Genomic DNA, 24864 nt, shown 5'->3' on the forward strand with positions numbered 1-24864 from the left:
AGTTTAGCTTTGCAAACATTGACTACAAAGTAAAAAAAATCGACTAAGAATAACGTTCTATAATCTTTTCTTCCAAAATGCAAACAAACTATTTCTACCAGCAAAAAGAAGGCAAGAGTGGCTGTGAGTCCCATTTATCAGGAAGCATGAAGCTAATAGCATGGTTAGCAGTAGCGGGTGGAAAACAACACTAAAAACATGAGTTGAATAATTCAAAGTCACAGTAGCTCAGGAGGTAGAGCGCTCGTCTTGGGATCAAAGGATCCGAGTTCGAATCCCAGCTCGTCCATGTTAGATGTCGAAGTGTCCTTGGGTAAGACACTGAACCCCTAATACCCCCAATAAGCAGGTTAGCGTCTTACATGGTTGCAATACAATGCCGCTATTGGGAAATGTGAAGCTCATTGTAAAGCGCTTTGGGAAGTCATTGACTTGAAAAGCGCTATATAAATGCTGATCATTTCATTTCATTTTCTCACCCCGATTGTTCTCTGACACCTCACACAATAAAAGTATTCTCAAATAGCATGAATTACACTATTTCAAGACTTGGTGATTTTTTATTTATCCCAGGTTTGCGTAAAAATGCATGATGCATTGTGTTTTGGATAAAAATGTTAATCTTTGCATCCATTAAAAGACTGTGTGTAGAGTTGGACCGTTCCTCTTTAAAATAAACTATTCTAGATATTAGAAAACCCCTCTATGCATCAAGTCATGTATCAAGTCCCATTTTCCTGTAGGGATCCCCCCCGCCCAATCATCCATTGTCGTCGTTGTTGATTTTTGTCCAATGTGTTCAAAATCAAATGAACAAAACCCCCAACATTGAACCTTCAGCCATTCTTAATGATATACCTCTCGGTCTAGAAGAAAGATGAAATGCTTGACTTTCTTTGGAGCAATAGATGACTAACCCCTCACCCAAAAAGCAGATGCACACTGTGCGTCAAGAGATGACAAATAACACACATCACGCAAAGGCCTTCCACTTACATCCACGTTTAATCTCCCTGGAAGATCCTTATTTACAGTTGCTATGGCGATGGAGCACTTTCCTTCTAAGGCGTCTCAGCTTTGTCCCCTACCGTCATCCGCAATAAATCTGCTCTCTGTAACTGAAACGTCACCCCCCACCCCCTCCAGGTGAGAGGGAACAAGCAAACATTGGACAGTCCCTGGGATTAAAAAGTGCTGCATCTACTCTTCCTCCCGCCTTTTGACGGATGGATAAAGCTTTGGATGGCATCTTCCGAGGAGAAGGAGATGGTGAGGGACACACAAACACTCACACACATGCTGACAGACAGACAGACAAAGCGAGCTCGGGGAGCCTTAAATTCCATAGATCCTTCTCCAAATTGCTTTACGAGAGGTTTGCTCTGAGCATGTTGTGACTGAAAAGAGCCCATTCAGGCAAAATGAGGGTCTTCTGTGTTGGTGCAGGGGCATATTCATCACACAAACCTGGACAAAAGATAATGGCAGCTTGCGGCCAGGATGTGACAGCTTATCATCTGGGACTCGATCAAAACAACAGCACAAGCATCTCGTTTTCGCACATTGCTCTGTCGGGAATGAGTTTTGCACACACCAGCTTTCCCGAACAGTTCCACACATTTCAAAACGTGACAACTGAAAGAAACAGGTTAATGTTTCACCGGGTGGTCATCTGCCCCAGTGGCTGATTGGTAGCAGGTTGAGTTTGTAGACCAGGGTGTCAAAGTCAAATGGACAGAGGGCCAATTTTAAAAACAGGCTACAAGCCGAGGGCCAGACTGATCGAATGTTGAAAATCTTTAAAACGATACATATATTCTAGCGAACATAATTGAATGAACTGAAAAGCTAACAAATATATTCCAATATGATCAGATAGTCATATTTACTTATGGCTCTGTATACAATTTTCACTTTTCAAGAGGCAAAAAAGATCAATTTATTTTGTACAAAAATCCTCATACCATTACATTTAAATGAAAAAAAAATTGTATTATTCCGGCACCATCAGTACCATTTAGTTTCTATTTTAACAAAAGTGGTGTAAATTTACTTAAAAGAGAAAAAATTGAAATAGTTTCAAAATATAATTTGATTAATATACAATAAAGTGCTTACATCTATTAATTTTAAGGATAAGTAAGGCACATTAAAAAAAAAGATTCCTGGTGTATAATACAATAGCGAAACAAGATCATCTCTGGGGCCATAGAGGCCCCTTGCCGCAAAACGGATTTGGCCCATGCGTCTTGACTTAGACATATATGGTATAGACTGATTAGGCTACAGCTTCCCATGACACAGAAAATTGTAAGTAACATGAATAATAAAGAATTTTTTGAAGCTTTTTTTAATTAATTAATGAATTCATTCATCTGTTCATTTATTGATTCATTCATATCCACAACAATTTCCAAATCATGACAGCTCTCATCCATTCTACACAAGTTCTCGCTTTAAAATTGAACACCGTTTTCATTTGGATTTGTCTTGTGGCCCTTTTGCACAATTAATGGTCACCAAGAGATTAAAATAAATCTTACACTGTTTTGAATCAGAGTTTGTATTTTTGTTTGTCTAAGAAGAGATTGTCCACAGGCGTAGGCTAGGATCATATAAGATTATTTTTCAGAAACAAATCTCGTTCAGCAAAAATGTGTTTTTGTGCTGTCAAAGTGATAGCTTGAACTAAAGTGATAGATTCAAAGCAGAACCATTAAAGCTGCCTTAAACTTTAACTTGAGTTCGGGTTTAACCTCAGTTAAAGCTTTAACTCATGCTATTTTGAAGCCATAACTCAAGCTCTTTTAAAGCATTAACTTGAGTCAAACCTTTGCCTTTGACCAGGACTATGGTGGTTGGGGGCGGGGGTTTAGTGTATCTCACGTTTATATAAAACAAATGACTTTTGTTGGCAGTGAACAAGAACAACAATGATAATAATAATAAGTCAAGTCAAGTCAAGTCAAATTTATTTATATAGCCCTTAATCACAAAAATGTCTCGAAGGACTGCACAGGATTACAATGACACAATTACCTGATCTTAAACCAACACGCGGGCAAAAGAGAAACCTTGAGAAGAACATGAGGAAAAAGAGAAACCTTGAGAAGGGACCACACAAGTGGTATCCCCCTTTCAGGATGACCAGGGTGAATTACATTTAGCATTACAGTACACAAACATAGTAAACACTAGGTAACATGTTGAAAATTTGTCCGGAAAGTGCATGACAGCAACGATGCCCCCAGCCTGTAAACTAGTCCAGAAAGTCTATGACGGCCACGACGCAGCTTCCCATCTCTGCCAGCTGGTCCATGCAGGCGTTCACATGCTTCAGGTCAAGTGCTGGTCCGCTGACTCATCTCAAATCGTCTTCCTTCGTATCACCACCAGGCAGGCAGTCAGAAAAAGACAGGACAATACAGAATATGAGGTGGGCATCACTCATAAGCTTTGAAATAGAAATGTGTCTTAAGCCTTGATTTAAAAACTTCCATTGAGGTTGCAGATCTTATCTCCAGAGGCAGGGCATTCCATAGCACCGGGGCCCGGATGGAGAATGCTCTCAAGCCTGCAGACTTCTTGGCTCTCGGAGTCACAAGTAGACTGGCATTTTCCGACCGCAGACTCCATGCAGGAACATAGGGGGAAATCAAATCAGAGAGATAAGAGGGTGCAAGTCCATTGGGCACCATGGCAACCGTGACACGGCTTGGAAGACACACTGAAACTAACTTATTTAATCAACCCAAAAAATAATTACCATTGAAATGTTGAGAAAAACAGCACATTTATGTCAATGTTATGTTATAAAACGCAAAGGCAATGATTAAAAAGACCACTGAAAGCTAGCAACAGCAAAACTAGCACTGTTGCAATTGGCTTACAATACAAATAAGAAAAACACTCATGGATTCATTTGTCATCCTGCACAGCATTAAGCAGGCTGACAGACTGAAGAAAGTACAGGAATGTCGTGGCAAATGTAAACAAACACACACGTGTGACAATTTAAGGGAGGGTTCACTGCTCATTATGCTAAGGAGTCAGTTAACTGATTATACTTGGTATATACTGTAGATAATCATTTAACACAAGTCAATACATCAAGCGTAGAAAAAGCACATTCTGCAGCTTTAGTATTGGACAGTTTTCTCCCCCACATTTAACGATACTGGTTTCCATGGTTCCTAGTTGCAGGAGAAGACTCCTGCGCTGACTGAGAAACAGCGGCTTCCTCATCTGGTCGCCGTTGTTTTCGGTGTAAAGCGTTCCCTCCTGCTCTTCGGAGATGAGCCAGAGATCCTAAATCAGTGGGGGAAAACCCTTCTTTTCAAAATTTTTGAATAGTCATGTTTTGTTCAGATTCACAATGTGCAAAACACATTGCATCTTTTGTGGCTATGATATTTCATTTAAAAACAAACATGAAATCACGATGACATTACGGCTTTTGCTTTTGTGACATATTCAAGGCTACTTGTCCAGTAAAGGATTTTGTATTTCGTATATTTTTGTATCTACTAGTTACATAATATAGACAGTAATTTAGTTAACTAACACACACACAATAAGTAACTATTTGATTATATATTACCGTATGTACTCCCAAATAAGCCAACATCTTTAACCTGCTTTGAAATAGCCGAATAATGAAAGAAGTAGAAAAAAAGTTTTGATGATTACAAAGGGAAAAAAAGCTAGATTCGGTTCCGAAATTTCAAGTCACATTTACTTTGTTCTACTTATTGTGATGTAAATGTTTGATTCATAAATGTTGTTTTTTGCTTAAGCTTATTCTTATTCAAAAAATATTGTTTTTTTGTCTTATCTAATTGATATACTTGCAATCAATTGTAGACAAATTGCTTAGTGCACCTAAAAATTGTTTGCCCACACAATGCTGAAATTCATTGCAGCTTAACAAAATACAAAAGGAAAATATAGCGAACATACTCATGCAAGGCAGGAGCAACTGCAAAACATGAAAAAAAGACAATGTATGTAATTATTCAGCAATAACTAACTCAAACCAAACAAAACCAAAGAAACACGACCTAGACTAGTTCTAACCAAAATACATGATGGAAAAGGTTATATACCCAAAACTTAGTTAGAACAATAACAGGAGTGCCATGACGGTGAGACATTAAAATACCGAATTTACCAGACGAAAAGGCATGGAGACAATGAGCAATAAAGAGAGTGTGAAATATGTCAAGGCAGTTGGACGGGACCAAGATAAGCTTCGGCTTTTTCCCATCAGTCCTTTTTATCTTTTGGTTTTCATCTCAATTGTGATTTGTGGATTTTTGAACTGATTGTAACCTTATTTCTGGGATGAGAAGATAAACAATTTCAACATCACAACATAACACTGTGGACAAAATTCAGCTGTATTGTTTGGAAAAAAAGCTTTTGAAACATTGTAGACTCTCTACTGTTGTTGACTAGAATAGACCTTTGTAGCTGCAGGCGATTAGAACGTTGTCCGACAGGATGAGAAGGGAAGAGTGAAGGCCGAAGGGAAAGGGAATGGCGGGGTGAATGGTAGAGGGGTGGTGGCTTGTTGCTGGACTGGTTTTGTATTTGAGACACATTTGTTATTTGCTCTTCCTTCCACCTGTGCCCTCCCCCCATCGAGAATCCTGCCAAAGGGAGGAAATGCAGCTCAATGTATGAAGAAAACTGCTCGGATGTGAATGAGAAGAGATGTTCGAAAAATGCGTGCCAGCGGTGCAGAAGCTGGATGCAAATAGGCGTCAGATTACTCAAGCTTCATTTGCTATTCATATATTTGCAAGGTGACTCACTCCAGACAAAGCAGGTGATCAAGAGCTCTCCTTTCTCATTTTTTTCTCTCCTTCAGCCTCCCACCGGGCGAGAAGGCGGAAAGTCACAAGCCCTCCGAGTACTAAAAATTCAAGGCGATATGGAATCCATCTGTTGGTTCATTTCGCCTTTCAGACACATATGAAGCAAAACACATTCTTTGAACAAGGAAAGCAAAAACATGCTTTGCGAGGTTTGTCATTCAAGTAATACTCTAAGGTTGCTTATTTTCTTCTTTTTTTGGTCTCCATCAGGGCTTGTCATGTCATCCTAAAAACATGGCCTGAATGCAGCATCCTCTGAGAAGGGAGTTGGCACTTGTCTTCTGATGGTTGAGACAAGCTGGAATTGGTTTGATGTCAGGAATTCAAGCCTTTCGTATAAGATTTTAGTTTTCCCAGAAACTGAAATCTGAAGTGAACCATACCATCAGTACATTCTCGAGTGTAATATTTAAAGACTTCACAAGATTTGATTTTTATGTCTGAAGAATTGATGCCGTTTTTATTTATTTTGTTTGCATACATGGCAAATTCAATTTGACTTTTATTCGTCCCATTCGCTACAGGTTTTAACAGTTTTTCCCCACAGAAATAAACACCAACTCTGGTCCTTTTCCCATATCAATATTTGTGAAGTATGAGAATAAACAAAAATGACTGCATACATCACTAAAGGTAGATCTAAAGGTACTGTAGATACAACAAACCTTTACGTTCAGGTATAGGCAATTACTGCTATCTGCCATTCAACACAAGATTAACTCCACAAAAAAATATTATGGATGATCTGTTATCATGGACTTCCATTAACTGTTTAGAGAATTAAAGAAAATGTATTGAAAAAATAGTTCTAAAGACCACTTTTTGACCTAGAGTTAGAGGCATGAGCTCTAGCAGCACCTTGTGTATGGCTGTGCGCACACACAAGGTAGATATATCAAACTTTTACCTTCAGGTTTTGTTGTATAGGCCAGGGGTCGGCAACCCTTTTGAGTTCCACTTTCAAATGTCCTTGTAAATCAGTGTGCCACACCAAGATTAACGACTCGCACAACATTTTTTTAATATCCAAAAGAGCTTTAATATTACACCATTCCAAATATACAACATGGATATACATTTTAATCTTATAAAGGACCAATTTATTTATTTATTCTTGTTTATCAATGAACTAAAAGAATGAATGTGAATAGCAAGTGGAAAGGCCTGTTTTCCCACAAGAATTAACTAGAATCAACCATTCTTCATTAACAATGAAATACAATCAATAAACAAGTGCTATGGACAGCTACAATACCATTCATCAATGATATTTTTGTTGCAGAAAATATCAAAACTTGAAATAAAAGCAGCGCAGAAGGCACACGCGCGCGCACACGGTTCTTTAAAATATTCGCCATCAGTAAAAGGCTTTCTGTGCTTTGCTATGCAGTGAGCAATGTGATAGATTGCTTCAGTGGTGGCGTTTTTAGCAGTGACAGAGGTCTACAGGGTCTGTGTTTGTTTGCCGGACCTGGACACGTGCGCGTTTTAATGTCTCCGCCATGTCAGACTCATCCTTGAATTTATGTTCATGTTTCGTAATGACGTTTAACACTTGCTTTATTATTGTACTGTTCTCAGCTCCGGGATGCTGCTGGAAATGTGAATTTCCCTTCGGGGATGAATAAAGTATCTACAACGCCCTCGAGGCATAATGCAGAAAACAGCACAGTCTTTTTTTTGCACAAAGCCCCATTTGTCTGTCCACGCTTGCTGGAAAGAACGAGATGTTTTCGCTCGAGGAGCCGTCATGATTCGTTCATTTTTCGCGTGCGTGTGTTTCGTTGGCTGGGTTACGGATCTCTCCTCTGCGAGGTGCCGCGCAAACACACACTGACACACGAAGCAGAGGAGGAGCTAACGTAAAGCCTCTATATAACACGGCAGACAACTGAAAATGTCTAAATTTCACGTAAAAATGCGCAAAATATATTCATTATTATTTTGCCGTACGCTCTCATGCCAGTGGTTAACCCCTCGCGTGCCACTGCTGACACGCGTGTCATAGGTTGCTGACCCCTGGTATAAGCCCTTTCTGATATTTGCCATTAAATTTAAGTTTTACTCCATGAAAATAAATTATGGCTGATCTGTCATTATGGACCTTTGTAAACTGGTAAGGAAATCAAAGACAAATTAAGAAAATTGTTCTAAGGAGCATTTTTTGAGTGAGAGTAAGAAGGCATGACCATTGGCACCACCTTGCATCTGGCTGTTCACACACTGCTCACAGGAATATACTCGTAATTGTAAAAAAAAAAAAAAAAGCAATACTCTAGGTCGAATTTTACTTATCTTATGCAAAAATTTTCATTAGTATTACGTATACTGCCTCTTGGTAGTTTAGGATTTTGTGTTGATATTTTTTGAAAAGTATCTCAAAAGCTACACATGAACCTAATCCCACCAGATCCTAATTCGAATAAAACAGTTAAAAACAGATACCTGTCAACTTATATGTTTTTCCCATATTCTATACGTTTTTAAAAATGTATTATTATTTCAAATTGCGTAAACTGTATAACAATTTATGGGGAGGGGGGGACAACTTGTTTTTTTAAGACCGATTTTGTCTGGCCCATTTTGGCCCTAATCCAGATTGTCTTTGAATCAGTGGGTAAAGAACGAAGAAGATGCTGAAAAATGGTGTTGTTTATTCGATAAACTAAACTTTTTAACACAATGTACCTTTGTTTTACCTTTAGTCCGTATTTCTGTGAGTTGGTAAGGTTTATTATTGCTTGATAAGCATAATTGCATTTGTTATAAAGGGGAATGATCGGCTGAGGTTGACAGGTTTTATATTGGTTGCAAAATTAACCTAAAATAGCTCGTCGCTATTGATATTTTTTTCTGTAAATTATGTACATCTGGAGCCGTCAGCATGATCTGAAATGTGCGGAAAGTCTCCACTGCAGTAGGGAGCGCTAATCAATTTAAGATAGGTGCTAAAGAAGTACTGTTTTACGCTGATAATGTCATGTCAAACGCAAACAATCAATCTTGCTGAGGGCCTTTGACGCTGATAAAACAAGCTCAGCTAAGGGGTGAAGGTAGTGGTTACACGCACATACACTAAAGCACTCACAAACAAACACATCTTTGCCCGCTTTTCCGTTTTGAAATCGGTTTAAGAGGACATGTACTGTTACATTAAAAAATGTAAGAGGTATGAAAGTGACTTCTTGGTGCTAGTCAGTCCAGGCAGTTGATAATTTGTCTTCTTTGCTGAGATTTGTGCCTGACAAAAGTCTCGGTGGCATCAACCGATTCCAACCCTTCGGCGTGAAATTCCTGCTAGCACTTTACGGTACAAACTCAACTACCAAAGCACCCAGTCCTGCTGCAGAGTCAGCCACCAAGTCATTGTCATTTGCAAACAACATTTAGATGCTTCTGTAAGATGTCACCAGTCACTGAAATAGGTCATACCACATATCATTGGAAAGCCTAAGCTCTTTTGGATTCAAGATGGATTGACCATTTAAATATATACTCATCAAAGAAACATCACAATTTGTCTGAAACAAGATACCCGAAAACTATAAAGCCAGCGTAACTCACCATTACCTCCCCTGGCCGTCCTCAACTTCTTTGAATGTCTGCAAAAATGGCTTTTTAAATCAAGGACAATTCATAAAATCCAATCGTGTAAAACATTTATTCCAAAAAACACGATAATGCGGACGGATAGATAGAAATCTGCCTAAAACGTTTTTGCTTCGTTTGTCGTTGATTCTTGTAATCCTTTCTTTTCGTCACAATTTTTCCATTTACAAATAAACAGATCCCCAATATGGTAGTAAGACCTCCCCTTTAGCATTAAATCATTTCCATGATGAGGGTCTGTTCATGCTAATTGTATCCATGCACCAAGTGCAAAGTTACATTAAGCTTGCATCTTCCTCGACACATATATTCTCGGCCCATTGGCCAAGACATAGGTATGCCGATGTCCAAGCTCACCAGCAACTGGCATTGGTTAGGCAAGGTCTCTGCTGTCTTCACTGCCCTTCTCGGCCTATTGGCCAAGACTTAGGTATGGCGAGTTTGCATTTAGTGATTTTTGTAACTGGGAGATGGAATAGGAGCTTGCTCTGTCCACTCCACGCATCGAGATGCTCTGGGAACGGTGATTTCGCACTGATCGCTTCTTGGCCTTTTGGCTAGGATCTTGGCTTAGCCTCTTGGCTAGAAGCAAGTGTCTCGGCCTGTTGGCTTTGAAGTGTATCATGATTTGACTGATAATGGATAATGGATAATGAAAAATGGACAATAAACTTATAAAAAGTCCCCCTGTGTCTCTTACCTTTACTGCTCGGGTGCCCCTGGCGGACGTTAGAAAAAAAAAGCATAAATTAGCCGCATTATTGCATAAGCCGCAGGTTTGAAAGTTCGTGACAAAAGTCGCTGCGTATAGTCCGGAATTTGCGGTAATATAGATACATATGGTATGTTGTTGGCTTGCGATGCATTCATTATAAGGCTTATACAAGGCTTTTAAATTTATTTTTTAGCGGTCCAATATGGCTCTTTCAACATTTTAGGCTGCCGACTCAAAATCTTGAAAGAGCTATATTGGCCTTTCTGAACATTGAATAGCTGAGGTGAATGCATATTTCAGACAAAAAGACAAATATTCCTGAAATGTTAGTTCTGATCACTTTAATAATCAATGTTTACTTCAGGTCGGATGATAAACTTGAGGCAATAATTAGCAGACACCTTTTGCATGAGCATTGTCTCTCTTGCCTTGTTGGTCTTCAGCTCAATTCTCATGCAACTCATGGCACGCATGCAGCAAACAAACACAAAGAAGAGAAATAACGGCGAGGCGACAGACTCCACTGGAGACGACCTGTCGGGGCGTCTCCAGCTTTGTGTGGTGAGGCCAATATACAGACGGCGATGAACACGGGCAGACAGGTATGTGTGCGATTAAATCAAAGCCAAGTCACATCTGCTTTCCTGCTTGCTCCATTCTTGGTAATTTCACTCCAATACGCCGAGCTGGCGCCATGAATGATAAATGAGGAGCACCAACATATGACTACAAACATTTTTTTAGCATAGTATGAACAGCAAAGCAACCCATTCTACTTTCATATCACAGATGGGATCACAGGTGGAGATTTACACCCGCTGGACATGTCATCAGACCATCAAAGCTGAAGAGATGAATGTAAGAACCTGGCCGATTCGGAGTTTTTCACATTTTTCACATTATAGTCCAGAAAATAAGTTAAGTTTTTCACCATCATGGACCGCATAGAGTTTAAAAACCTTTACCGAGCTGCTAGTGAGTTAAAGTCAGAAATTTCAGAAATGTTGATTCTGATGGAGTGAAAATTTCATGTGACTTTTCCTCTGTGCGTGTGTGTGTTGATTTGTTCAGAGAGTGACAAGATTTGGGCCAGCAGTGATTAGATGAGTCCATGTCTGACTCTAATCCTTGTTGGAAGGAGCATCAAGTTGCATGCAGCAAGCACACACACGTTGAAACTCTCTCTAGTTGGTTTCCAGATGTATGTTCAATTCCCCCCAACCAGTGGTGGGCCGTGAAGGCTGCTGGTCTAATATCCGAACCATGTGATGTCATTTATATTTTGTCCCTGAATACTGAATAATTTCAAATAGTCAGCTTCTTTTTATAGCTTTTCCCCTGGTTGTGCTGCTTCCAGATGCGTGCTTTTATATTTAAGCATGAACCCAATCACATTTCATTCCAAGGGTCAGAAATCTACCCAGAGGCTTTCACAATCAGTCCTACAAGCTCTGAGGCATAAAATAAGAGATGATAAAGCTGTTGGTTTATCCAATAAGATTTGGATTTGGTGAGCCAGGGCCTTCTAGCAGGTGTAAGGAAACGTCAGAGGTTTCACAAACTATGATTGGCTTGGGGGTATCACAACGAAAAGATAAATAAAAACATCCTCCTGGTCACTTCTTCTATCGACTGGACATTTTTAACCCTAATTCTAAGAAGGACCTATGACAGATATATGACAGGACAGGCTCACCTTTCAGCATTGAGTCAAAGATTTTGCTGCCTGTCAAGGATCTTGTGCCTTGAATGGTGGCAGGTGCGGTCCGGATTCTACAATAGAGGAATATTGAAGAGAAATGACAGTAGAAAATAGTGTTATTTCATCGTCCTCATAACCTAAAAAAGGGAGAACCAGAAGTTAGGAGCACAGAATAGGATGCTACAGAAGAAAATAGATCAGGGTTTATTTTGCAGACAATGGAACACTCTAAACTACAAAAACTATGTGAATTGCATGAATTTGGCATCGTGCTAATAACATCTAGCATTATAGACTCCAAATCCGTGGACACAGGCTCGCTAATCACCTGTGATCTGGCCTGCACCAGTGTTCTCTGTCATGGAAGTCTTAAACCATAATATATATTTTTAGAAAGAGTGAGAATGCCTTCCCAGTTTGGGTGAAGGCCGTCCCTCCTCAGCCGCAAAAAGAGGGGCCAGTTATCCGCAAACCTAAATCCCTGCTGGCCACAGAAACTAGCCAGCCACCGGTTGAGCTAGACTAGACTTCTAAACTTCTCATCATTGCCTCTCGCAGGCCAATTCCTAAATAATATCGCAACTTTATGAGATTATCATTGATGCTTTTTTTGTATGTGTTGCAACTGTAGCTGCACGAAATGTTTCATAGTCATAAATTAGTTATAGAGGATTGCAAGTATATCAATTAGGATATGATTCAGAGGAAGCACTATTCAATACCTAGTTGTGAAACGCACGGTAGGCTACTGCCCCCCAACTCATTTCACCTCACCAAACGTGCAAGAACACCGTTGTGGAGCTCCTCCAAGCTGCTTATTGCCGTAAAACTAAAACTTTCACACACATTCTTTTGTCCGACAAGCACCCAAAAAAAGTTAAATTGCCCTTAACAGGCAATAAAGTTTTAAATTTATAAGAAATAATAATAATGGGCAAAATATACAGGAAATTGTGAATATTTCTGATCATGATTTTTATTTGTATTATCATAGGGAGCCTTTGGAGTCAAGATTTCAAGTAATATGTTTTTGAAGAAAGCTTAAAGGTACTGTGTGTTTTATTCAGCGCCTCCTTGTGGTGATATAAAAAAATCATGAAAAACAATATTGGTTTAAATGTTAAGCAAGAATATATGAACAATCTTATAAAGGTGCTTTTTGAAAAGATGCTTGTAGGTTGAGAATTTATTTATTTATTCAGCAAAACATGAGCCACGTGTAGAGGGAGCTGACGTAATTGGCCGCCATCTTGCTGCTACGAGTACCGAAAAAAAAAAAAAACTTGCAAAAGGCTTAGCAAAAAAATGTGAAGAAACACAGCGTGATTTGGTTTCTTTAAGTCTTTAAGTAGTTTGTCATCTTCCTTTTGATCCAGCAAAAGCACTGAGGCACTGAGGGAGCTTTCTAGGTGGGTCAGGTTTTGTTGGAAAAAATCTAACAATGAGTGTCAATTAAAAACAACAGTCGTATGCACTGTGTGCATGCTCTCGACCAGGGGTGTCAAACTCATTCTAACTGGGGGGCCACACCATGGAACAAAAAATATCTCGGGGGCTGTACTAATAGATTACAGAGAAAGAAAAAGAGGGAGAAAGAAATAAGAAAAAGAGAGGAAAAAAAGAGACAGTGGGACAAAGAAAGAGAGAAAGAGACAGAAAAGACAGAGAGAGAGAAAATGTGAGAAAAATGAGAGATAAAAGAGAAAAGGAGGGTAAGAAAGAGAGAGAAAGAAAGAAATCCAAAGAGAAATAGAAAGAGGGAAGGAGAGAAAAGAGGAGACAAAGAGAGAAGGGAGAAGGAGAAAAAGGGGAAAACAAGAGAGAGAGAGAGGGAGAAAGTGAGAAAAGTGAGAGAAGAGGAAAGAAGGAGAGTACAGCGTTTGTGAGATGCACCTGGCTTTGGCAACATCAAGTGGACATATTTCAACCTGGAGCTCATTTTCCTCTTGTGCCTCCCTCAGTATTGTCTCGCGGGCCGGATTCAATCCCTTAGCGGGCCTGATCCAGCCTGCCGGCCGCCTGTTCAACACCTCTGATCTAGACATAAGAATGCCCCAAAATCTGGCCTTCCTTTGACAAAAAATATTACACTCGTCTTTGATATTCTGCAGCCTCTCTCTAGTGACACAGCTTGGGAAAGACAAAGAAAAACCTCACTTTCCTCAGAGGTGACCACGCCACAATTAGTATGCTGCCACCAACCCGTCTGCGATGGCAAACGCACAAGAAATGAGGAAAAGATGATGTGCTGGGTGAGCCCTGGGTGAAAAAGCCCTAATACGTGTGTCAATCATAAGATTAAAAAAAACAGAAGCAGAATAGACAAAGGACTGACTGGATGCTCTAATCTGGAGGCTAGCGGCTCCAAACAAGGTTTTGAGTCATGCACGACTATTTTATTTTCGACGTCGTAGAGTGACTCCTCAATTAACTAGCAGATGTCAACCACCTTTACCTGTCAACAGACTATTATCTAGCTCAAGGTCTCTAAATACAGTGAGGCTTGGATGTTTTTTATGTTCTTTTGTAGCCTCCTGGATGAGCCGTCATCGCACTCTTTGAGTAATCTTAGTTGGTCGACCACTCCTTGCAAGGTTTGCCACTGTTGCCAGTTTTCTCCATTTGTGGATAGTGAGTCTGACAGTGGTTCTCACCAGAGCCCTACAGCCTTAGGAATGGCTTTTTGAACTTTTCCGGACTTTTCAGTCATTACTTTTTCACATTTTTTTGTGCCTTAATGAATGGAATCAACATGCATTTTATATTTTCTTGGGTTGTCTCTGTGTAATATTAAAATTGTTTTTGTCACAGTTGCCATGTTGCCCAATTGGCCACACCCGTGTGGCGCCAGCTGCGGCTCGTTGACAGATTGGCTTCCCTGCTATTTAAACCCAGTCCTGTCACTCTCCTGTTGACAGTCCGTCAGCAAACCTCTGTTTTTAAAAGGCAAGCCTTTTTCGACCCTGACTCCTGCCTGTCCCGTTTTTGCTCCCGTTTGTCTCCGGCTACGACCCGTTTTGATCCCGACCACGTCTGCTCTCCCGTCCCGACTTACGACCCGTTTCTGACCCCGACCACGTTTTTGCTCTCCAGTCCTGGCTACCGACCAGTTTTTCCATCCCTGACACCGCCATCGCTCGCTACGGCAGATCCACTTCCGTGTTTGGATCACAAGCCAAGTACGAGAGCGACTCGCTTCCCGCGTCCAGCGAACGCCGGATCGTGGCCACAGCCCTTCCTCTTTCTTTTAATAAAACTTGTGAGAAACGTAACACAATTGGGTCCTGTTTCTGTTCTGGTCCTGATGAGTTTGATGATCTGATAGTGATAAATATGCAGAAAACAAGGGAATCGGGAACGGGGTAAATACTTTTTCCATGTACGTCTTTGCTCCATTTCTAAATGACAAGAGACGAGGAATAAAATGACTGATCATGGACTATTTAGTTTGGTTATTAAATCTCGAAAATCACAAAAATGAAAGCCCTAAGGGCCCGGTCACACAGCCGTTTGCGTCTGAATCACGGCCAGAAATTTCTGCCTGTGAGGTGGACGCTATTGGACGCTTTGAGATCGCCATACAGACGAGATACAGCAGTGCTCAACACGCGGTCGGAAATTCGCGCGCAGGTGGCAGCACGAAAAAGTTTTGCGCTGCTCAATTCTTTAGAGCGCGGGTACACAGCCTATCACGGGCGTATCGAGGTTGAACCACGGCCAGAAATTTCTGGGCGTGAAGCAGATGCTGTTGGGCGCTGTTGGGCGTGGTTACACATGGGTAGGACGGGAAATTTCAGTGGGTAATCGTGGGTGGAGCATGGTAATAGCATGTTCTGCGCCTGTATCGCGGTGTTATTACGTGAAATTAGCGTGTTACGCGTGTGACAGTCAAACGCCTTTCTCCGCGTATATACAGCGCGATTTGCCGAGCACACGTCAGTTGTGCTCGAGACTTCAAGGGGTGGACATGGATCCCCGTCACCGTAGTGACCTCGTCTTAATCCATTTTTATTTCTTGACATTTCTTTTCATTTCATAACAAGATAATAAGGAGTCGGATTTGGGCACAACACCGGCTCGGGAGCTTTTATACCCGTGGTCCACAAGAGAAAATGACGCGAAAATGACGCGATGAGGAAGCGGAACAGTCGCCGGCGTCCTTTTTGCGGGCATACCACCGATGAACAGCGGGTTGGCCAATTTTGCGCATTTTCCATCGCGGGCAACCACGGGCAAAAAAAAACGCAAAATTTTAGCCGTGATTCAGCCGCAAACGGCTGTGTGACCGGCCCCTAATAGACACCAAGCATGCTCACTAAATACGTCGTGGTTAATGAAAGATCTTAAATGATTCTATAATCGAATACATTTTGTTCCACATACATCCTAAATTAACTTTTTCTTTAGAGGGACATTGTGTATTAATTTTTCATAGTGTTGGAGCAAGCGTGAAGGAAAATGGAGTAAAATTGGAAAACAAATATCTAAATAATTACGAGACTAAAATAATATTACTTTCAAATATTCATATTAAAGTCATGAAGTTTTCTTCAAACAGCATTGTTTTGCAATGCAGATAAACTAAATAACTTCCATAAAGATCTGTGAACTCTTGCTGACGATTGGTGTTAATAAATAAGGATAAAAAACAGATACATACACTCCTTCAAATTGGAGCGCACATAAAAAAAAATCAACTGAATAATTTCTGAAAGTGTCAAACTAAATCATCCAACCCTGATTGTTTTATGTCCTACCCATATTTCAAAAGGCAAATCATGATTTACCAAGAAAAAAAACAAAGACAGTCCATGTTTTCTGGATCTTCAAAAAAATAAATGTAGAAATGATTTGTAAATATGCAGGTCCTTAAAACTAAAGGTCAGACGGATACAAAAATCAACTCCTTGAACCCCATCCCCATTCTCTCATTTTGCTATCTGGATTTTTCATCACATCCTGGTTCAAAAATCTGTCACAAGAGAGAGGAAGACTTTCTGGCAGAGATGGTTCCCCAAATCCAGAAGATATACTTGATGTTGAAGCTTATGATGGTATGTTTGCAATGTTGGCAGGAACACGGTTGCTCTTAGTTAAGGATTATGAGTGATGCTGATATTGTCCATGCACTGGCTTGCATGGCTTCACTCACTTGCTGGAAGAGTCTAATAACAAAAAAAGTAAGCATATGTTTTGAATTAGAAATGATGGGGAAGATCACAATGTCAATGCTCAAGTCATACTACGGGAAAACTTCTAGTTTCCATGCACAGACCATAGAAAGTAGTGTCCATTCAAATTCAAACAAAGTAATAACATTATTGGATTGGATTGAAGTGGTGCTCTACATTGTCCAAAAAAAGAAACCCAGACTACCTTGTAACTTTGAACTCTAAACAGACTAAACAGACTTTGAACTCTCACACAAACTTGGGACAATTTTAGCATGCATCCTCAAAAATGCTTGACCAAATTAGTTTAGACCTTCAGACACATTGCTTCTAGCGGCTAGAAGCAATATATCTGAATCTAGCCAGTAGTTGGTCTCAATGGGTTGTTTTTGTCCTGATATGCTATTAAATACTCTCTCTCTCTCTCTCTCTCTCTCTCTCTCTCTCTCTCTCTCTCTCTCTCTCTCTCTCTCTCTCTCTCTCTCTCTCTCTCTCTCTCTCTCTCTCTCTCTCTCTCTCTCTCTCTCTCTCTCTCTCCCTCCCTCCCTCCCTCCCTCCCTCCCTCTATCTATCTATCTATCTATCTATCTATCTATCTATCTATCTATCTATCTATCTATCTATCTACCCTGGCCATATCCCTCCAGAGGGGTGACTGACAGCAAGATAAACACATATACAAAATAAGAAAATAAAAACGGAAAAAGTGGCTAAAAACACAACCAAAAATTTTTGGACCATGGCCAACCGAAATGCCCAAACACCCAAACAAGTGAAGCACCTCGGCACCCAAGTTGGTCATGCTTTCGTCCCTCCAGATGAAACGGGACACAAGAAAGCGGCAATGTCACTCGGGTCAAGGTGACACAACACACTCTTCTGTTCAACAGCAGAACCCGACAGCTTTCACTGGTTTACCCCTGTCGCATCATACAAGTGTCCTGCCCATCCCTTAGAACATGTCTAAACATCTCATTCTCCTTTTACAACACCTCTCCACTCATTCCTATGACCAACAAGAGCTCTAGCTTCCACTATATTTAGACCTCTTTCCTGCAGTGCACTCATAACACTATCCATCCACGTCAATCGTGGCCTTCCTCTTGGATTCCTTCCATTTACTGTCCGGCTGCGGCTACATCGGCTCGCTACAATTTAACTGTGTGGGTCAGATGTATCGACATTTCGTTCTGTGTGCATGGGTACAAGAATGACAATAAAAGTAAATTCTTCTTCTTCTACTACTCCAGTTCTGTCTCTCACAATTTCATGTCTCAATCTATCCAATCTTGTCATTACTAACATACTCCTCAAACACTTCATCTCAAATACTTTTAATTTCCTTCTCAAATCTGCGTTCAAAATTTAAATGACACAAGACATTTACATGTAGTCTTTATCCACGGTGTCGTGGTTTAATGAGAAAGTTTTGATCTGACTGTGGTCTTTTGCTTTTTGGTCATTCGGTGCTCATCCACTCAGTAATCGCATTGATGATGTCACTTGTTACTACCGTGGCTGGGGAGAGTGGTCGAACACCTCCCTGTCCTGTGTGCATTTCCTGTTCTTCTACTCAGATGGTCTCTTTTCATCCGTTTCCTTGCATTGCAAAGGTCAGTGGTTGGTCTTGCTTGTTTTCTAATGTATTCTCCCCCCTCCCCTTGGTGGCCTCCAGCCTGGCTTCTCTTATGCTCGACAACAATGGAAAGGGAGGAGGTCACTGTATGCCTCATCCAAGCTCCAGTCTCTTTGGCTCTCCTCTCTCACAGCATTTTCTGTCTTTCTTTCTGCCTCCTCAGCCCTCTGGGTGAGGTCGTTCTAGCAGGCTGCCGCTATATCTATCACTTTGACTGTCGGGAAAAAGAGCTGAGACAAGGCACTTTAAAGCAGGCGAGCACTGCAGAGGGGCAAAGCTGATGTTCAACATCAACACAACAGGAAGAGGAAATCCAATCATATCTTGGTCTGAGATATGATTTTGTGTAGGTCGAGTCTCTGTTACTTTAGCCAAGGAATCATTACTAGATGAGTGTTTCCTTGTTTCCTTGGTTGATCGAGGGGACATCAGCATGTGGCAGCAGAATGTTTTGCATCTTCACTGATAAGTAAAACATCATGGAAACAAAGACTGTTGCTGCGGTGTGCACAGCACCTGCACAGAGACTACAAATAGGGCATAGCGATTGCATTTCAACTAAAATCATCATCATCACAAGTAATAGAGACACTACAAAGCAACTGCAAATATATTCACAATGAGCATAGCAACAGCAGAGCAGCTAGTCATAACACTGTACTAAACAAATCAAGTAGTAACTACAACATACCTAGAAACATAGCAACCACAAAGGAACTCGTACTTTCATCACCAAAAAGCAAAAAAACGAGTGTAGATGACCTTCAGCAATTCACATCGTCCAAACGACCTTGACAAAGCCACTGAAGCTTGCAGCAGCGGCGACATCATAGCCGTCATCAGTAAGTCATCACCGTGTAGGATGGAGCTGCTCACTATGGTGACACCTCCCATTCAAGCATAACAGCTTTTAAAGCATGTTGTGCTCTGAGACAGGTGTGTTATACATTTTATGTGACGTATTTTAAATCATTTGAAGGTTATGACTTCTCTCATTTGAGTAACATGCAATATATATATATATGTATACATACATAATTGAACACCCTGCTATTTTGCTATTTCTACCACTTAGAAATGATAGAGGGGTCTGAAATTTTCATCGTAGGTGCATGTCCGCTGTGAGAGAGATAAACTTAAGACGGCCCTTGACATGTGCTGTTTTAAGCAGGGGAACTTTTCCCTTCCATGCATGACGTCTTAGTGTGTTTCCCTTAGTAACCTTGGAAACGGTGGTGCCAGCTCTTTTCAGATCATTGACCAACTCCTGTCGTGTAGTTCCGGGCTGATTCCTCACCTTCATTGAGACCCCACGAGGTGATATCTTGCATGGGGCTTCACTCCGATTGAGATTGACAGTCATGTTTAGCTTCTTCCATTTCCTAATGATTGCTCCAAGAGTGGACCTTTTTTCACCATGCTGCTTGGCAATTGTTATGTAGCCCTTTTCAGTCTTGTGGAGGTGTACAATTTTGTCTCTGGTGTTTTTGGTTTCCACCATGTTACAAGTTAAAGACTTAATGATTGTATGGGGTGGACAGGTGTCTTTATGCAGCTAACCACCTCAAACAGGTGCATCTGATTCAGGATGATACATGGAGTGCAGGTGGACTTCCAATGGGCGGACTAACTTTCAGGGTCAGAATTCCAGATGATAAACAGTTTTTCAAATACTTATTTGCAGCTGTATCACACAAATAAATTGTTTAAAAAAATCATGCATTGTGAATTCTGGATTTTTCTTTTTAGTTTATCGCTCTCACAGTGGACATCCTAATACGATAAAAAGTCCCCTACAAGATTTCTAAGTGGGAGAAATAGCAAAATACCAGGGTGTTCAAATACTTGGTTTCTTCATTGTATATATATATATATATATATATATATATATATGTGTGTGTAGCTTTTAGCCTCTCTCTGGGATTGCAAAATAGAAAGGAGCAACTGGAGATGTACCAAGGGGTTAAAAGAACAGCTGGAACAGATGTGGAGGTCAAGGCCTGCGTGGTCCCAGAGGCAGGAACCCCCAAAATTGGAAGAGTGGCTCCAACAGTTCCTAGGAATAACATATGAAGTCCAGGAGATCACGTAAGGTACTGCACAGAGACCTCAAACTCTCAGGCCTCTGGTAGAGTACCAGAGTCTGAGGATGACACACACGATTTATATATATATATGTATATATATACATACCTGAGGAGAGTGATATGTTTATAATATTTAGGACTGAAGGTCCTCGTACCGGCAGCACGGTGGGTGAGTGCTTAGCGCGTCTGTGGCACAGTTCTGAGGTCATGAGATCGAACCTCCTGTGCATAGTTTGCATGTTCTCCCCTGTGCTTGCGTGGGTTTCCTTTGGGCACTCCGGTTTCTCCCACATTCCAAAGACATTCATGGCAGGTTAATTGGCCAGTCCCAATTGTCCCTCAGTATAAATGTGTGAGTGTGTAGTCTGTCCCTGAGTGCCAACTGGCTGTCAACTGGTTCGGGATGTCCCCTGCCCACTGCCCGAAGATAGCTGGGATGGGCTCCAGCACCCACGCGACCCTACTGAGGACCCCAAAAAGACCTTTAATTAGCGAACCCGGAAGCGGGTCAAACAGGCAAGTAGTCTGTTTGGTCGTATTCACCACCTGTTTAAGATTATCAAGTGGCAAATAACTAAATCGGGAGAAAATCCCTGGACAGAATTACATGACTTTATCATTAAAAATCCGACATATTCCCTGGTGTGCCTTCACAGGAGTCCTCACGAATAAGAACCGCTGCCCTAAGTTTCTTTACGTTTGGGAATTTTTGTTGCTACTAAATTGCTATTCTGCTATTATTGCACTGTTTTAATTGCACTATTGACACGATGCACTGTTCTTTTTCAGTGCACTATTATTATAACTTAGGCCAGTCTCTAAGCACAATGTTGTCAATATTTAAGCCAATTTATCCTGACAGTATTTCATCTAATTTTTCTCTTTAAAGTCTTTATTACACAATTAACCAGGAGTGCATTGTCTAATCTTGCATACAATGTTCCACCGTTTTGATACCAACGACAATTCAATTCAAGTTCTATGGTGCAAAGTAAAAAATATGTCATTATATGAAAAAAGTAATTTAGCACACACAGTTCAAGTCAGGGAACTCGGATGACATGCTCTTCACTTGGAGCGTATTGACTCCATGCTGAATCAGCAGAGGAAATTGTGATTAGGCCTTCAACCTCTGTAGATGATATTGAGCCTGTCCGGCAGCCATGTTGAATGATTCATCTTGATAAGTGCTGACTCATGGATTGGTTGAGGCCTCATATTTCCAAGCAACGGCGGCGACCGCTCATGCTTCACTTTCAATATTATTGCCCAACATTTGAGTTTTAGCAGAAGCTACCAACATGTTTGGGTTTTACATCTAGGAAGTGCTTTGAGTGGAGCGAAATAAAAACGGGTTAGCGTCAGTTGTAGGTAATGTTTAGTTCAGTCAAGTTAGTGAAAGGGTGGCGGATAGATCCAAATACCGATATTGTAGATACTAAGCAAGTAATTGTGTTAGATCGATACTATTGTCCTCCCTCAAAGCGCCATTATTATATGTAAATAGAAAAGCCCTTTTCTCTTTCATGTTTTACCTCTCTGTGTAAATTTATGCCTGAGTTTGTGACTGAGAGGCACACTTTTAGCACCCCTCCCTCTTTTTTGCCTGCCGCTGCATCCTACCTGCCAGGCAGAAGAGAGGAACCAAGCTATGTGCCCACCCTTAGATGAAGCTAAAATGACAGAGGCAAACAGGAAGCGCCGCCATGTATGGACTTTTTTTCAACTGCAGAAAAGGACAATGCTGGTTGTAGTTAGAGTGGTAAAGTGGTCTGCTACTTTGGCAATACGATGAATTTACATAAACACATGAAAAAACTCACCTTGCAGAGAGCAACAAGCTGCAACCAAAAATGGAAACAAAAACCTAGAAATCTGATGTCACTATAACAGCAAAGCCAATGAGACACTTTATTTGCATTACTGCCTATGTTTCAAAAATATTGTGCAATAGAGGAAATTTCAGTTCTCTGGTTGGGTTATACAGTTTTTGTGTTTTGTTGTATTGCTCCTTTTTTGGTTTTCCACCTTTGTCTTTTGTTCTGAAACAGTTGTAATACAAATATTTGCATTTATGCTTTTTTATAATGCTAAAATTTGCATTCTATTTAATAAAAAGATATTTGGCCTGCCTAAAATATTGGTGCTGTGTTTATTAGTAATAAACCTCCTTAAGGGGAATGGTTACATTATTCAATTATCATGACAATTCCAAGCAAAAAAGTATTGTTATCAGATCGGTATTGATCAATACTACCATGTGTTTGCTTGCATCGGATCGATAGAGAAATTCCCAGTATCCCCAACCCCTACTGGATAACACAGTGTTTAGTCTATTAACCGTTTAGTAACCGCTATGATAGTTTAAGCTAGCAATAATCATTCTAGCCAAAAGCTAACATCATCATCACGGAAATATAAAATTAAAAATATACTAAATGGTTATAGATATTCAGCATTTAAACTCTTTCTGAATTAACTTCACAATTTGGGGATTTTCTATTTCAAAATTGCTGAATTTTTGCATTATATTATTTAAAATTTATTATGTGACATATTATTGTGCTGGGCAGTGTTATGAGGTCATGGGATCAAACCTTCCTGTGTGAAGTTTGCATGTTCTCCCCGTGCTTGCGTGGGTTTCCTCTGGGCACTCCGGTTTCCTCCCACATTCCAAAAACTTGCATTTGAGGGTAATTGGCCAGTCCAAATTGTCACTAGGTCTGAATAAGCGAGTGAGCTGTCTGTGCCTGTGTGACCTGCGACTGGCTGGCAACCAGTTCAGGGTGTCCTCTGCCCACTGCCTGAAGATAGCTGGGATGGGCTCCAGCACCCCCGCAACCGTACTGATGATAAGCGGTGCAGATAATGGATAAATGTTGATTACTGTGCTGAGTGTCTTAAGATGCAGATTGAGGCATGCAATTCTCTTGCTATATGGTATAGTGTGATAGTGAGTTCTAAGATTCAGATTTTGCTCACACTTGAGCCCCAAACAATAGAGTAAATAATTGTATTAGCTAGCTAACAGCAAGTCAAGTCATCCAGTCCTTTTTTCTCATTGCAAATACTTTTTTTTCATAATGGAGATTTATCGGACCAATCACTCAAGAGAAAAAAAGTGTTTGGAAGGGAGCCGACTGTATACTGTTTTAAATAATGAAGCCTGCTGCAAGGTGTTCTTGTAGGTGCTGTTGGTTATGTTTAACATGTCTTGAAGCTAAGACTTATAACATTGGTACTCATTGCCTCCCTGCTTGGCGCCCGGCATTTAGGGGTTGGAATTGGGGGTTTGGTCACCTAATGACTCCCAACACATCAGTTGGGTTGAGTGAGGGGGCTGGGAATCCCCTCCTCGGTATCAGTCTCCCAAAAAGAGTCAGACTGTTCTTGACTCTAGCCACCTCCCACTAGGGGGATATGGCTCCGGTATATATATATATATATATATATATATATATATATATATATATATATATATATATAAAAGCAGTGCAAAACATTTTTGGGTAATAATAATAATAGTTGTGCGCCCCCATTGATATGATGCCACTTGTGGTAGAGGCAGGAACTGAAGGCAGGGGTGTTCAGAAAGAGGGATTACATTTAATAACAGAAAGAGGTACAAAGTGACAAACAAACATAGGTTCACAAAACAACAAAATGTCCAAACAAAACAAAACCCAAACAAGAGACAAAGACCGAAACTTGTAGGGTCATTCATTGTCAATGAAGAGCTAATGATTTGAATTACTTCAAAATATTGGAGCCTTTTTTGAGGACATATGTAAAGCATCTGATAGATATTGTAATTTGTCTTAATTAATGGTGTGAGTGATGCGATTAATCGGCATATGGATTGCATACCAAGAAAAAGGCCGTTTTTGTTAAGGGTCAATACTCGAATTTGGTTGTGTTGCTTAAATGTGTTTGCGTAAGTTATTGTGGATATTTGGAATTCTGTGCCAGATTCCAGATTGTGCAAAAAAAGAGTGTGAGGATGAGCCGAAGGGGTGGGGATTACACATCTGCTTCGGCCCTGGCGCTCCTCTTCCTCGCCTCACG

The 24864-nt window shown here is 40.6% G+C and overlaps 1 long non-coding RNA gene across 1 annotated transcript; it reads left to right on the forward strand.

The window, feature by feature from the left end:
* The first annotated feature begins 1154 nt into the window (after positions 1–1154).
* LOC148350711 (uncharacterized) lies at positions 1155–15111 on the forward strand. Its single transcript, XR_015847099.1, has 5 exons — positions 1155–1269; positions 10647–10805; positions 10993–11061; positions 12900–12952; positions 14717–15111. It is a non-coding gene; the product is annotated as an uncharacterized LOC148350711 (long non-coding RNA).
* Positions 15112–24864: the final 9753 nt, after the last annotated feature.

Source organism: Urocampus carinirostris, chromosome 16 (genome assembly GCF_059441175.1).
Source record: "Urocampus carinirostris isolate Australia breed hairy pipefish chromosome 16, RoL_Ucar_1.0, whole genome shotgun sequence".
Taxonomy (NCBI): domain Eukaryota; kingdom Metazoa; phylum Chordata; class Actinopteri; order Syngnathiformes; family Syngnathidae; genus Urocampus; species Urocampus carinirostris.